The following is a 15,258-nucleotide window of genomic DNA, read 5'->3' on the forward strand; positions in this document are numbered from 1 at the left end:
TTCTAAGTAGTTTAAAAAGTAGTTTAAAACAATAATAGGAATAACATACAGTTAGGGTGCATGATTACAATAGAATCTCATTAAACGTGAATAACGTGTTACAAAAAAAAAAATAAAATAAAATAATTATTTAACACAATTTTGTATGACAATTTCCCACACTCAAGGAATAGTAAGAACGTCGTTGCGGTTTAAGTTTGGTCTGTGTAGTAGGGCTTCAGAACTTTCTTTGCATAAACGTTCATGTTTATATAAAGATCTATGTAAAAGTTTAGACTTTTCCCAATGGATCCTATGGTTTGGATTAATTAGATATGATATGATATTAATTAATTCTTTTAATTAGATATGACAGGTATTGGATCAATAATAATTAGAATGGTTTCTTGTGATGAGTCTTTGATCTCCATGGATGTTCCTGTGCAATAAAAAAGTAAATAAAAAAAATCAACTAATGCATATTATTCCAGTATAGGGAGTAGACGAGGCTATTTAACCCTATCTAACTTTTGGAGGCTGAATGGGCAGTTCAATCTCCAATGGCAGCCAATCAAAGATAGCTGGCATAAGGCTATTATTAATTTAAGCAGCTTGCAATGAAGAGATGGCTCAACAAGTGCCATCATCCCAGGGAATTTCTCCATTATGTGGCCCATAGGAGGAAAAGTGAGTGTGAACATATTACCTTGCTGGATAGATATAGTAAAAAGGTGACAAAGTAGATGACATAGCTGAGCTATTTAATAATCAATTTATTAGGGTGTTTTATATTGGTAAAGCAAGCTTTCTTCACAGAGGGATAAGGAGGGATGTAGGATTAGAAGTGAATGAAGAGGATGCATTTCTGAACATGAGCACTTCAATAAGGCAGGGGAACTGGATGGAATTTTGCCATGTATTTTAAGAGAATGTGATGCAGAATTGACTGTGCCATTAATCTGATTGTTTAATAAAAACCTTGCACAGAACTTTTCCCATTCCTCAAACTACAGACCAGCTTGTATTTCTTGTATCGTTGTTAAGATTTTGGAAAAATGGGTTATCAGACATGAGGGCAATATCATTTATACAGACCAGCATGGATTTGTTAAAAGATGCTCTTGTTTTAGTATCCTGGTTGCCTTTCACAAGAGATTAACAAGAGCAGTGGATGAAGGTAAGCCATACATTGTAATTCAATGGTCATTTATTAGAATGTTCCATTCTGGTAAGCAGAATTAATTCCTAGATGGATAAGGAGGGGTGAGCGTTAGAAGTGAATGAATTCCAAATACTGAATACACTAAATGTTAGAAAAGTAATATTTCTTCTGTAATTGTTAAGATTTTGGAGAAATTGTTAAAAACTTGTATACAGAATTGGGTAGATGACAGCAATATTATTTATTCAGGCCATCATGGATATTATTCAGGGATGCTCTTGCTTTAGTAATCTGGTTATCTTTTATAATAGATAACAAGAGTAGTGGAGGAGGGTAAGACATCACTGCCATTGTTTGTTTGGATTTTTTAAAGGCATTTTTGACAGGGTGCAACAAGACAAACTGGTATTTAAGCTGCAACTTATGTCTTTGGATGTCAGATTTAGTGTAGTGTTTCCCAAACTTTCAGTACCTGCATATCCCTTATAAAATTTTAATAACAGTGGCTTACCCACTCTCAGGAACAGGCAATTTGGGAGAAATTTATAATAATAATTCATTCAAATACAGATAAGTGCAAAGATATTTCATTTTTAACATTTACATTATAATAAATTACAAATGTGCATATCATTTTTGTTTAATTATTATATACATATTTAATTATATGTATGTATGTATCCAATATACATACAACAAAACTTACAAAATCTGACTTTTGAATAATAAAAGAAATCTAATTCAATCAACAAAATTTAGGGGTACATTCTGACTGCATGGTTTGAACTTTATGAATTTACACTTTTAACGCAAAAAAGTTTGAATTTGCCATCAACCAGATAGGCTCTAATTATTGAACATACCTGTACTTATCTGTGACAATCTTATTATTACGTAATTATCATTGTTATTATTACGTAACACCTCCAGCGAATCCAAAGACTCATCGAGGGAGGACATCTACTCTACAACTCTCCATCTCCACCAACCGCAACTACCTTCATCATTGATATCAACGTAATCTACTGCCGACCACCACTGTTACTTTCACAGACAATCACAAACATCCATGCCCACGGCGGGATTCGAACCTGCAGCCTTTTGGTTGGAGAGTGGATACGCTAACCATTTGGCCAATCAGGCCGGCATTTTTTCTCACCATATTACTAATATGGTGAGAAAAAATACAAAAAGAAGTCATCAAAAAAAAAAAAAAAAAAAGACTTTTGTACCTTCTAATGAGATTTCACATACCCCTGAGGATATTAATTCCACACTTTGGGAAATTATTGATTAGTGGATTGGATTGGTAACTGTCTTTCTGATAGATATTAGGGAGTTGAATATGGGGAAGCAGTATCAAGGAGTAGAAAGGTCACACGTGGAGTTCAACCAAGTTCAATCTTTATGTCAATGACATTATCACTGGACTACAATGAGATATTCAGTTGTTAGCACATGATGTGAAGTTTGGGAGGGTTATTAGTAATGGTGCTGAGGTTTTGGCTCCTCAAGGCTATTTGAATCGGATGAAAAGGTAGGCAGCAAATGAATGGAGATTTCAATTTAATGCAGCTAAACAAAGTTTTGAAACTTTATTCCAATGGAATGGCTTTACTCACTTGGTAGAGTTGGACTAGAAGAAGTGGAGATAGCAAGGAAACTTGGGGGTATTGTAGATAGAAATTTGAAGTTCAGGGGGCGTATTTAAATTTAAAAGGTTGTGAAGACTGAAACACTGAAAATTGTTGCAATATTGAAGAGACGATTGATCAAAATAGATAAAAGGATGACTGCTGCAGAGGACATAGTCAAGGTGTTCAGTGGGAAGTTCATTAGGGAGTTTTATTCTCAGTGTGAAATCAGAAGCTCAAGTGTAGAGAATGAAACAAGACAAGATTTAATGGTGGGCAAGCAAATGATATATGAGGATTTAAATAAGCTGTCAATAAAGTGATAGGACTTGATGACATATCACCATACGTCTTAAGAAAATGTTTCCAAGGAATTTGCATTAGCTTTGGCCTATCTATATAACAAGTCTTGCAGAAGCACAAGCAGTAGAAGGAAAACAAATGTTCCACTTTACGAAGGTGGTGATAAGACTAAGTCAAGAAATTATAAGCTGATCTGTATACCTGGAGTTGTAGTTAAGACATTGGAGAGGTTGGTAAGAGATAGGATACAAAAATGGATTGATATCAGTGATATTCTTTATGCTTGTCACATGGGTTTGTTAAAGAGAGGTCATGTTTTACAAACTTGCTTATGTACTATAACAAGGTGACAAATGTATTGGACAAGATGCATATACGGTGGTATACTTTGATTTTTCAAAGGTTTTTAGTTGCTTGCCACATCACAAATTAGTCACTAAACTTAAGCAGATGGGATTGGAAGATACACTAGTGAGTTGGATAGGTTAATGGTTACCAGATAGGAATCAGCAAGTTGTGTATGGGAGGGCACTATCTTGAAAGAGGAAAGTCACTAGTGGTGTGCCACAGGGTTCATTTTTGGGACCATTGTTATTTAATTCATATGTTAACATGTTCGCTGCCACACTACTTCGGCATAGTCTGTTCCCGTACGCCGAGCAATTTCACTTCTTCAAGGTCAGTACGGTAACCTCATTGCCGGCGGTAAGCGTCATACGAGTATACTCTTAGTTGGCTTGTGCAGAGCATATACCATCTATGAGAATACACAGTTTTGATGCTAGCTCCACAAGCTAAGCATTTTCACTTCTTCAAGATCAGTACAGTAATCTCGTTGCCAGCGGTAAGCGTCATACGAGTATACTCGTAGCTGGCTTGTGTAGCTGGTTTACTAACTACGATTATACTCGTAGTTGGCAGCGAATGTGTTAATGATAATGAGAGAGGTTTAACTTGTGATATACAACTGTTTGCAGATGATGCAAAACTGGGGAGAGTGATGAGAAATCAAGCTGATGATGCCTTACAGGAGGACTTGAATAGATTGCATGAGTGGGCAACAGTATAGAACTGTCAATTCAATATTGCCAAGTGTTAGGTTCTGAAATTTGGTAGGGAACAATGGAATGCAAAGTGTACACTTGGCAGGGAAATTTTTGGGGAAGTTGAGGAGGTAAGAGACCTTGGAGTGGTGGTGGTGGACAAGGTTTTGAAGTTCAGATGTCACATGGCATAAGTTGTGAAACACACATCTGATTATAGCAATGAGGTAGAGAACCTTAATATGTAGAAATAAATAGGTCTGGTCCCCTTTTATAAGGCCTAGTATGAATTATTGTCCACTGATTTGTTATAATTTGATATATAACAAAATGTTATATTCTGGCAATAAAATAAGGAAAAAGAGGTTGTTGTCATAGTATTCAACAGCAAATATGAGGATAACTTTTTTGAATCACAGGCAATATCTAGTAGAGTAATGTAGGTAAGCATCAGAATGGGAAACTGGAAAATCAGACTTATTTGTGTTTAAGGTCCCACAGAAGGTTCTACTAAGGAAGAAATGGAGGATTCTGAAGCATTACAAAATGCAGCTGGCTCAATGAAAAGAGGAAATGTTGGTTGTTATTGGAGATCTAAAATCAGAGTAGGAAATGATTACCAGACATATAGAAATGTTTTGGAAAAATTTGGAGAAAAGTGCAAAACTAATAATAATGGTAAATGCCTACTAGATTTCTGTTTGGGAGACATGGATTAGTTATTACTAACACCATGTTCCAACATAAAACTGTGCACAAATTCACATGGAGAGAAGATGCAAGAAATAAGAAAAGTCTCACTGACTATGTTATAGTTGATAACAATGTCTTCCCACTGGTTCAGGACACAAGAATATACAGAGGATTTGAAACAGGAAGTGATCACTATTTAGTTTTGAGCAGGATAAAACCTGAATTTCATATTGAAAAAAAAAAAAAAGAGTGAGTAGAGAAGTTTTAAAATGAATCAAGGTTGAGCAGCTTTCAGAGGTGGGCGATTGACTGAAATACACAAACATCACTGAAGAAAAAAATGAAAGAGTTTGAAAACGAGAACCAAACCTTGGAGTTTCAGTGGCAAATCCTGAAGAAAACATTGATTGATTCAGCCAGAGAGGTATGTAGGATAGAAAAGGATAGAAAAATCAGAACTCAATGGTGGCTCAGGATGTTAAAGAGGGAGTGAAGAAAACATATTGAAAGTTCCTGGCAAGTAAGTCATCTTCTGATTTTAGAGAATACAGAGAAAAATGTATGAAGCACTGTGTAAAACTAGCTAAACAAAGTCATGGGAAGATTTTGATAAGAAGACAAAAAATAAATATCAGTAAGGCAGCAAAATATTCTGGAGGCGATTGAAAAAGTTTAGAAATGGAGGAAAGGGTACAGTAAAAGGAATCAGAAATGATCAAGGTGAAATGAAAACTGAAGATAAAGATATTCTACATGTCTGGAGTACTTTGAAAGACTGCTAAATGAAACAAGCAGTGTCAGCATGATGGTAGAAAACTCCCAATAGGAATGCAGTCAGGAATACATATCCAGACTTGAAGTAGAAAAAGTCATCAAAAACCTGAAATATGGAAAGGCAACTGGAGTAGATAAAAGTCGGCTAGAGATGCTCAAATATAGAGGTATCAAAGTTTTACAGTGGCTGCACTGCATAATTCAGAAGCCTGGTCAGAGGGTTGAATTCCAGATGATTGGAGTAGAGCATGCATAGCATCCATCTATCAAAAGGGAAATAAAACTGAATGCGAGAATTACAGAGGTATTTCCATACTGAGTGTTAAGTATATTTGGTTAACTAACGACTAAGAAAAATTGTGGAAGGGAAGCTTGGTGAAGAACAAGTTGGATTCAGGCTAAACAGAAGTTGTCAGGATCAGATTTTCACTTTAAGAAAAATAACTGTCTTAAAGTGATCTTGGGAATCATTTTATCTTGAGAATATACCAAGGATTTGTATTTAAGTTTTGTTGATCTGGAAAAGGCATATGACAAGGTGAAGAGGTTATATTACATTTTACACCATATTAGAGTTATATGGTATATATAGGACATTATATCAAGCAATACATAGTCTCTGTTTAAGTTGTAAGTGAGCAGTTAGAGTTGAAGGCGGTACAGAAAGATGGTTTGAGGTTCCTCACAATTTTAGCAATATGTCCTCTAAATTTCAGATCATTATGCACCATCACCCCAAGATCTCTTATTTCCTCCACCTCCAACAATATATCCCACCAAGAGTAAATTCTACATCCCATCTTTGTTTTTCAAATTTTAAAACCTTACATTTCCCAACAATAAACTGACATCCCCACTACCATGCCCATTCACTCAGTCTATTAAAGTCTTCTTGTAAAGGCCACAACATCTGCTCTACTGCTCATACTTCATCCTAACTTTGCATCATCTACAAACAGCTTTAAATTCCCAGTCAAATCTTTCCTACCATCATTAGCATACAGGTTAAACAGTAACTGCCTTATAACAGATCCCTGAGGCACTCCACTAGTGACTTTCCTCTTCTGGGATATTGTAACCCCATCCAAAACTTGTTGATAACTATCAGACAGCCAATCTCCAATCTACTGCACTAGTCTAATATCCAACCCCATCCACTCTAGTTTGACTATGAACTTATCATGTGGTATTCTGTCAAAAGCCTTTGCAAAGTCTAAGTATACTACTGTGTATCCATCTCCCACATCAGATGCTGCTTCTACCTTATTGTAATAAGTAAGTAGATTACTAAAACATGACTGCCCTTTAGCAAATCCATGTTGTCCATTAGAGACAATACCATTGTTGTCAACCCTATTCTGGATTCCTAATTTTCACTAGTCTTTCCAATAGTTTAACCTGATACAACCTGATACACAGATTGTGCTATAATTTGGTGCTTGAATTCTGTCACCTCCTTTATGAAACAGTACAATCTTTCCTTGCTGCCATTCCTTTGGAACTTGACCCAAGGCCTAATACTGATATTAAACAAATATGTCAAGGTACAGGGTGTTCGGGATAAATTTGACATATTTATAATTAATTATATTTTTCCGTAAGTTACATGTATTAACACACACTTCTCTTCATTTAAAAGTTTGGACCCTTCTTCATTCATATACAAGATGTCAGAAAGGATGGATAGCTGGAACCCACCTGAATCATGGAAGAGAATAACTTGTATCATGATGATTTGTGCCCGCCATCAAAATAAGGATATTACGACTGCTGCCCAATGCTCCCTGAATACAGTAAAAACAATCAGGCATGAACTAGAGACTTGCAATGGTGACTACGAGGATGTAGCAAGAAGAAAGATCCCTAGCAGACGATCTGATTGCGTTCGTACAGCAGAATTCCTCGCAAATCTGCAGGAACAGGTGTTGAAGAACCCTGGCATTGGAATTCGGGCTTTGTTCGTGGAGTTGCTAACTGTAGTCAAGCCCTGGATAACAAGGGTAGCCAATGGTAGGCCGTATGTATGGCAGCAGGATTCGGCCCCTTGCCACACCTCTGGGAAAAGTCAAAAATGGTTGTCTGAAAATTTCTACGACTTCACCAGTCCAAATGTTTGGCCTCCAAACTCCCCAGACCTTAACCCCATGGATTATTTTGTATAGGGCGCAGTTGAAAAAGACACCAATCGCACTTCCAGTAATACAAAAGCCCAGTTAATGGATAAAATTAAAACAGTTTTTGCGGCCCTTCCCAGGGAGACTGTAGCATCAGCTTGTTCGAGGTTCCGAAGCAGAATTGAAGCTGTGATCGATGCTAATGGTGGTTATTTTGAGTAAATCTTGTTGATAGTATTGTAATTAACTCTGCCTGTAATGTTTTTTTGTCAATTCATTAAATTTAATAGATACAAAGAAGATTTTCTTTTTCCTTACGAAACTGTCAAATTTATCCCGAACACCCTGTAGATATCAACTCCCTGGCACAATCCTTCAAAATACATGGTGCTATATCATCAAGTCTCACATCCTTATCAATATCAGTTTGCTTAATTCCCCATGTACCCCCTTCCTCACTCACAGTCAGTCTCTCTTCTTCCTAATCCACTGTTCTCTCTCAATCTCTCCATGATGTCATATTTACAAGGATAAAAGACCTCTATGAACTGCTCATTAAATATCTCAACTATATCTTCCACAGTAGCTCTCCTAATATCATTTTCTCCAATCAATGCCATCCTACCATAATCATTCTTATTTTTGCTGTCTACATATCAAAAGAACTCTGTAGAATTTTGTTTTGCTTTATTAGTCTGAGTCAATATTATTGCTTTATTATAACTGCTGCTCATACTGACCTTTTGCTATTCTTACCGACTGAGTCACCTTACACCTGTTCTTTGTATTCCTCATGGAATTGATTATTACTACTCTGATTATGTTGCCTCCATAATGACTTTTTTCCCTCTGCATTGCATGCTTAATGTTTTCATTCATCCATTTCACACCTACCTTAATTAACCTTCTGACCTTTGCTTCTACTAGATAGTTCTTGGATAAGAACTATCTAGTAGAAGCAGCACTGATCTCCTTTCCACCCAACTCCTCATTCCATGCAACACCTGCAAACTGTCTCCTGAGTTTTTCATAATCACCAGACTTGTAGTTCCACATATACTCTTTCCTCACAGAAGTCTTCACATGGCTGACATCCACCCAGGTAATCACTTCATGGTCACTCTCACCAACTGGAGAGAGAGAGATTTGACATCTCATTTATAATAACATCATCTGATGAAGTGATGAAATCCAAGACCCCTCAATCCTTGTGTGCCCTCTGTTACATACTGCCTGAGGTAGTTGTCCCTCAAAAACTGAAGCTAATTTTCTTTACTTTCAGTTCTATCTCATCATTCCAGTCAATATTGCTGTAATTAAAACCATCCTTATGGATGGTATTCATTATCGAATACCCTTTTTCCATTTGCTCATACGTTTCCTGGTCACAACTTTCCACATTTCCTGGTCTATAGAAACATCCATCGAAGTATTTCATTCTATTTATCTCTGTCTCACACCATACTGCCTCAAAACCGTTACCACTAGTTTCCCTTGCATCTCTACCTTGTATGGAGATAGGTCTTTTACTATCATCAGTAGCAGTCCACCTTCCTTTTTACTGTTTCTATCTTCACATGAAATACATCATATTTTTCCATCTCTATTCCTGTCAGGATGCCATCTTTATCCAACCATATCTCACTTATGCCAACGATATTTCGGTGAACAAACTCAATCAATGCAACCATATAATTTCCTTTGTTTCTGATATTTCTATCATTCGTATACAAACATAATAGCTCATTGATGGATCTATAACAAGTTTCGATGATACCACTTATTTTATGTGATTTCTCCATATTTTCCTCAAGCCATTTCTTTTTCTACTTACTCATCTCAGAACCTTCTTCAAATCCAACGGTTTTCTTTACATCCCAGGTCATTCCCTTCCCTTTTTGTCTATGCATGCATTCACACATCCTCTTTGAGCTTCAACCTTTCTCATGCTGTGTTCCCCTGTCTACCCTGAATCTCCCCATTTCCTTGTTTGTCTTGCACAACTGTTTTTTCATTCTCTACATTCATGCTACCCACTTCTTCATTCACAAGCACCATTTCAATCTTTCCTTCCTTCCTTACTCTCCTGCTCTTTCACATCAATTCTTACTTGCTCTGATTCATTCTCTGCACTCATTACTCTCCTTTCCAGGAGCAATCTCTCCAAATGACTCACACTAAAACCATTCAAATGCAGTCCATTACTCTTATACAGTTCATTTCTTTCTTTCTTCAAACTCATTCCACACATTAAGAAACTGCACTTCTTTCTCTTCACACATTTCTACTGACATATCATTCATAATTTTTGCTCTCTACCTAATTTCATCACTGTCACATTTGGGCAACACATTGACTACCTTTCCTATCACACTATTAACTTTTATTGTTCTTAAAACCTCCTGATATCCCTGAAAATAAAACTTATCCTTGAAAACTGTCCTAAAATGACCTTTAAAAATGAATAAAATTCATTCATCTGGTCAAAATTTCAAATGTTTGCACATAAAGCTGTTCAAAAAATATTGGTGTAAAAACGAATATTAAAAAACATAAATATAGCGAAGATTATAGTGAATTTGTTTTTTTATATTTTGGAGATGAGGATTATCTGTTCCTGTAATATGTCATTTCCAGGGAAAGTTGCCAGTATTAGCAGTAGTAGTTTGAAAGCTCACCCCATTTTCTCATCATACAGAAACAAAACACAGAGATTATGCATAAAAGCCAGTTGATATTTTAAAGTAGAAAGTGGAAAAACTCATCTAATACAGCTTTTTATAAATCACTTAGAAATTAAGACAATGAAAATGTATTTGAGGCATTTTCACTTATTAAGATAGGAAACAGCATAACTTGGGAAAGCCAGTGCAGAAAACTGGATTTTCCCACATGCAAAAGCTATTGTCAGGTGTATGTTTTGTAAGAATTTAGCAAAGAAATTGGATATGATATCCCTTTTACAACTGCACAGCATCACACCAAACATCTGACAATATTGAATCTATTATTATAACAAGGTCAATAAAAATTACATTTTGTACTTTGCACTTAGGTGAGATCATGGATTTTCTAATGTAGCCATTTTAATTGTATTTGCATGTTATGTGAATGAAGTTAAAGTAAAGGAAAATATGCTGTTTTGTCATCTACCAGAGCATACAATCAGTGAGAACATCTTTAATTTAATCAACTCATAATTTTGAGAAAAACAAATTGATTGGTCTCAGTGTTGTTAAATTTATACAGATGAAGGAAAATCAATGAGAGGATAATTTGTGAACTTTATTACTCACATCAAAAATCATTATTATTACTATTATTATTATCTTCAGACCTCCACGGTCTGAACATAATAATTCAGACCCATCATTACTCTCCCTTCCAGCAGCAACCTCTCCAGATGACACATCAAACAATCCAAATGCAATCCCTCACTGTTATTCACTTCAATTTGTCCCTCAAATTCATCTCACACGTTCACAAACTTTGGACCAAGTTGTAAACAAATAAAGAATATCTTAATTTTTTTTGTTTGTTTAAGTTGAAGATCATTTGCTACAGGTTACTTTTAGAGAATATTTTTCACAACTATAAAAACCATATAAACTGGATTTTTAATCCATTTGACAAATCTTTTGTGGCAATGGCTGATTACCAAAAACTAACATAAAAAGAAAATCTTTTTGATATATCAACAACATCTGAATACCAACGTTTATTCTATACTTATAAATCTTATAAATTATACATTTTATAAATTTTTGACCTGAAATAAAATCAGAGTTTTTAGCTTTTCAACGAGAGCTTTTTTCAACGTACACCCTTAATGCAGAACCAGATTTGAGGCTTTGTCTGTTTGCCATCAAATCCAATATTGCTACACCGTATTCAGCTAAACAGGTCCAACAATCATGTTAAATGTATGTTTCAATTTAATTTATAAGTACATATTATAATAAGTAATGTCTGCTAAAGCCTTTTATTCTATTATAGCTAAGCCATTTTAGCCCTATCTAACTTTTGGAGTCTGAGGGGAAAGTTTAGTCCCATTGGTTGCCAATCAGAGATAGTTGACTATCACTAATTATATAGATCTGGTGAAGAGAGGGTGCACAAGTGCTGCCAACATGGATGGGTTATTGGAAGAGGTGAGAGTGAAGAGTGGGAAAGTGAAAATTGTCAGCATATTACCTCGATATGATAAAAACGAGGTAAGATGCTGACAATTCACTCCTGGCAGATTCACTCCTTCCAAATATGACTTTCTGATACTTCTCAGAAACCCAATTACCCAAGTTTTTCATCTGGAATCCTATCAAATACCTTAGCAAAGTTCAACAGTCTTATAGCATATCCATTTCCTTTATCTAACTCAGTCATAACATTATTATAAAATATGTATCCAAGTGAAAAAAACTTCCACAACTATCTCTGATACGGAATATTTTAGTAATAGGGGGATACACTTTTTTTACAACTTGTATGTGGAAAATATATAACTTCTTCACTCAATCAACCTTGGTATCAACTTGGGTCTGGCTCTCAATGATGAGACTTCACAAAAGAAGCTGAAGAAAAACAATTACAAAGTAAAACTTATGTAATTTTTTTGGTCCAGCAGATACTAATAAGTTAAAAAGGAATTTCTTAGCTATCAAAGAAGCATGGAGGCTTTGATTTTACAGTGTTAAAATTCTGCTATTTAAGCAATACAGCTTCAAATTTACATAAAATATTGCAGACTAATCACACATGTGTAGACCTTTTCTAGCACAACCTGGGTTTTCATTTACTGCGATTTGAAATAAATGATTATAATGGTCCAAAAGATGAGCCTGTTCCTGAACACTACAACATTTTGTGCTGAACTCTAAAAGTGCTACAGCATTCTCGTATTGATATTCTTTCCATTAATAACAGCAGAACTTGGTGTAAGAAAATCTTTAACCTCTTCTGCAGCAAACTTCCATAGTTGGGTACTAACGATAACACATTGTCGAATAACTTACTGAAATTTCAAGATACCCAAACAGAAAGCATCTTAGAGAATTGCATATGGTTACAATAGAACAATAGGATTGCTCTCTTGCCCTGCATATTTGGAACAGATTATAAATGTAATGTGTTGGGCATTCTATTACTTACAACAGGACAGTTTTTTTTTTTTTTGCAATACCTCCACCTGTCAGCAATGCAAAGATAACTTTATTTTTTATAATTAATAAGTTAAAATATCATTTATGGAAAGTTCTATTGGAGAGAGACCTATCAGAGACCTATTGGAGCTTGGAAGTCACTTGGGTGCATGTAAATATCAGGTAGGTTTTTCTGGTGAGATAAATAAATGATAAAGAAATTAATGGAAAGTTAGGAAAAAGCATTGATTTGAAAACCAGAAATATGACATAAAAATACTTTACAATATTGTATTATGGAAATTTTATGGTTCAGTCTGATGATTTTTTTATTTAAAAAGAAGCCTTCTAGGAGATACCAAATTTCTGGCTAGGTGGTGTAGACCACACACTTTATGCAATATTCACCAGGAACAGGGATAAAATTCTGTCTATTTTTATTATAAGAGGCTTTTTAAAGGTTCAATCCTCTTAACTTACTGTGGTCTTATGGTCAGCTGTATGGATGACTGGAGAGCAATTCCCAGAGAAGGCCAATTCAAGGCAGTTACCTTAGATAAGGCTAACCAGCTGGTACTAAATCACCTCTGGATTTAAGTTTCAATTGTTCTTTTGGTTGTTCAGCTGCATGAAACTGGTGAAAAAGGAAAAGGATAACTTTGGCTACATGATAATATAAACGAGCTGAGACCTTTTTTCAATCTCTCATGCTATCCACCTATCTTTTCTTTCTCCTAATACTATCACACTCTCTTGCACCCCTATACTAACTATTCTCAGCCTATGATGAATACTCCCTTTACTTTTTCACCTCAATAAAGATGAAACAACTAGTCTGGGTGGCGGGCCCTTCCCATAATGTGTTTTGCATTATGGGATACTAAGTCAATTAATGTAAAGTGGAAGAATATAATTTCTTGTCAAATATAATTCACTATGTAACCAAGTGAAAAAACTTTCTACAAAACAGGTAGTTGATTTCTATTGATTACTGTTCAGAGGATGCAAAAGATCGTTTGGCTGGTATGATTGGTAAATGAGCTCAATGAGTGGAGGGTGAATAATAAATATGAGAGATTTCAACTATAGGAACACTGACTGAAAGGAGGTGAGGACCTATGAATGAAAGAAGATGGAATTTATGCAAATACTATAAGGAATAATTACCTAAGGCAGCACGTGAGAGAAAGTACCAGGAAACTGAGAGTTCTGGCTAGTAAATGCAAGAGGATTTGTCTATAACCAAAGTGACCACAAGGTGACCAAAATTCCATACATTTAGCCACCTAGAAAGTGGCTAAATGTATGGAATTTTAAGTTATTAATTTCTCTATATAAAAAAGTTATAAATGGAATAAATAAGCTGGTAATTACAAAAAACTGAGGAGCTGGCTTAGAGCTGTGCCATGGTATAAGAAATTGGATGATCATAGTGAACATGGGAAATGGTAAAAAGTTGTTTGAAGGAAGTCAGACTACATAGCAGTCTGTTAGATAGGAAGATAAATCTTATGAGAATTCAATGGATTTATAGCATCATCAAGCAAGAGCTGAAAAAAAAAGTTATGTAGAGAATTGAAACAGAAAAATAACTATAGATAAGCAAAGTTATGAGCAATATAAATCACAAAGAAGGAATAACAGTGACCAGCATGGTAAGGAAGTACAAAAGAAAATTAGCTATGCAACAAGGTAATTCCAAAGATCTCTTTCTGTATAGGAAAATTAAAAGAAAGAATTATCATGGTAGAATAATTTTCATGAATGCTGAAGACAGGGAGGTGACTGAAGTAAGTGAAATAGTTGAATTACGGAGTAATCATTTTGCAAAGGCATGTAATCATCCATGGAGCTAATGCTAACAGATGTGACAGGAGCTGATGTAGAAATACTGGTAGATGGGCTAAAAGTACACAGTATATTATAAAATTTTTATGTGAATGCAGCAATGGGATTAGATGGTATATTAGCTCATGTATTATGATAACGTACCAGGGAATTGATAGTGCCTTTGACCCGATTGTTTCAATTTCAGCTCTTAGTGAGTCCCAAGGGAATAGAAAGAGGGAGAAAATGGTTCTATTGCATAAAGGTGGTTCCAAAACCAAGGCTGAGAATTATTGACTGATCAGCATCTAATGACTGGTAATCAAGGTACTGGAGAAATTAGAGCAAAATTCAGGAACGAGTTCATAGGAATGGGATTTCTTAGTAATTTACTCAATTCTTATAACAATTGGTGAGTAAATTACAAAGCATGACTTACCCTTCACAAATTGGATAAGGGAAATGACAATAGAATGATACTGCTGAATTTTGTAAAGGCATTTGATAAGATACAGTAAGGAACTCTGTAGCATAAATTGGAGCAAATGGGGATGGACAGTAATGTGGATAAGAGCATTGTCGATGGATAAA

The 15,258-nt window shown here is 35.3% G+C and overlaps 1 protein-coding gene across 1 annotated transcript in view; it reads right to left on the reverse strand.

Annotated features, from left to right (window-relative positions):
- The window catches only part of LOC150103937 (voltage-dependent calcium channel type A subunit alpha-1-like), a 1,762,795-nt gene that overhangs the window by 1,273,525 nt on the left and 474,012 nt on the right, over positions 1-15,258 (reverse strand). The window lies entirely within an intron of this gene.

Source organism: Typopeltis vanoorti, chromosome 8 (assembly GCF_054136105.1).
Source record: "Typopeltis vanoorti isolate ZY-2024b chromosome 8, IOZ_Tvanoo_1.0, whole genome shotgun sequence".
NCBI classification, from domain to species: Eukaryota; Metazoa; Arthropoda; class Arachnida; order Uropygi; family Thelyphonidae; genus Typopeltis; species Typopeltis vanoorti.